Consider the following 1,925-nt stretch of genomic DNA (forward strand, 5'->3'; position numbering starts at 1 on the left):
TGAATGACAGTCATCCAATATGCTGTAATAGAAATAAGGCCATGCTCATAAAAAAAAAATATCAGCCTCCCTCATCTTAAATGTCACTGACCCTTACCTTAACCATTTTTAAATGTCAACTTCAATGGGGGGTAGGGACGTCCCAAGGATCCCGGATAGCACGGACCATTCATAATTTGCAAATAGGAACAATCAGTTATCTGTCAATGTGATTAAAAGTACGACCAGTAGTAAAAGTAATGATTACCTTTTGCTCACAGGTTTATAATAATAATATGCCATTTAGCAGACGCTTTTATCCAAAGCGACTTACAGTCATGCGTGCATACATTTTTGTGTATTGGTGGTCCCGGGGATCGAACCCACTACCTTGGCGTTACAAGCGCTGTGCTCTACCAGCTGAGCTACAGAGGACCATTTATGATAAAGCCCCTGGAGGATCTGTTTTCAACACCACACCTGCAGGTGCAGCACGTATCCATAAAGAAAATTAGGACCTTGTTTATGAGAAATTATCCTCTTTTGTGAGTTTTGGGAAACGTTTTAATTATCATCTGATTCTGTAGAGATCACCCATTTCTAATGTCACCAGGTGGTTGACAACAACACACTCGATGGGCTACAGCGTCTCCAAACAAACTATCATGGACATGGAGCTGACGATCTTGAAAACACTTGACTTCAGGCTAAACACTTCCTCTGGTTTATGTACAGATTCTCCTGGAGGTGCTTGGTAAGTCACATTCTGTAGCCTTTATAACCACAATAATAGTCAATAATTATTTACATAAAACAAGATACATGTTTCTGTAATGAGGGGCTACATTTCAGTACAAAGAGCTTTAATACAGTAAAATGCCTCTTGGTGTTAGGGTATGCAGCTATCTATTTATTCACTACCCACCACATCCTATAGGGCACAATGACTCCTCTATCCCTGTGGAGCACCTGCATCACCTCAGCAGACACGTGCTCCAGTTCACCTACCTCCAGAGGACAGCCTTCTACAACTCCCTGCTCGTGGCCACCACTCAGGGCCTGAGCCATCTGACGGACAGAGGTAGGCTGCGTCCCAAAAGGCACTGTATTCCCTATAGTGTACTACTTTTGACCAGGGCCATTAGCAGCCGTAGTCTTCCTCTCTCAATGTTAGTTACTGTAGGCCATGTGTCCTCTGTGAAAACCAACAGAAAGACGTTTGTCTCCGTGACTGAAGGCTGCACGCTCCTTGGTGTTGGTGTCATTGCTGTGGGCGCATACATCCTCAATGTCACTAACTGGCAACAGGTGAATAGTTACTATAATATATCCTTCTTGTAAACTGTAATTTATTTATTTATTTGTAAGGTTGAAGTTGGATTAGAACCTTTAGCAGAAAACAAGTTTGGTTACCACAATGCATGCTGCTCAGTGAACTAGTAACGATTCAACCATTGATCACCAGGTAATGGTGTATCACATCACAGGGATCTCAGTGAAGAGCATCAGTGATTTCACACACATCACACTGATACACATTACCAAGAACTCTCTGTGCACCTCTGTGATTCAGAGGGGTTGGGTTAAATGTGGAAGACACATTTCAGTTGAATGCATTCAGTTGTACAACTGAATAGGTATCCCCCTTTCCCTTTTCCCATAGTCTCAGCAACTTGAGCCAAGTCCGAACAATACACTATTTGATTGATATAGATTGGATTTACTCTAAAGCATAATTAAAAAGCCTTCTTCCATCTATCAACTCATGTTTTTATTTTTTATATTGTTTTTTTTATTTTGTTTCCCTTTTTGTGATATCCAATTGGTAGTTACAGTCTTGTCCCATCGCTGCAACTCCCGTACAGACTCGGGAGAGCAGAAGGTCGAGAGCCATGCGTCCTCCGAAACACGACCCTGCCAAGCCGCACTGCTTCTTGACACACTGC

General features: G+C 42.3%; 1 pseudogene across 1 annotated transcript; it reads left to right on the forward strand.

Moving 5' to 3' along the window:
- The first annotated feature begins 420 nt into the window (after window positions 1–420).
- Window positions 421–1,656, forward strand: LOC311120831 (cyclin N-terminal domain-containing protein 1-like; annotated as a pseudogene). The gene is made up of 5 exons: window positions 421–733; window positions 917–1,060; window positions 1,191–1,287; window positions 1,445–1,556; window positions 1,643–1,656. The product of its transcript is annotated as a cyclin N-terminal domain-containing protein 1-like (transcript).
- The last annotated feature ends 269 nt before the right edge of the window (window positions 1,657–1,925 follow it).

This window comes from Coregonus lavaretus (genome assembly GCF_964263955.1).
Source record: "Coregonus lavaretus genome assembly, chromosome: 1".
Lineage (NCBI taxonomy): Eukaryota > Metazoa > Chordata > Actinopteri > Salmoniformes > Salmonidae > Coregonus > Coregonus lavaretus.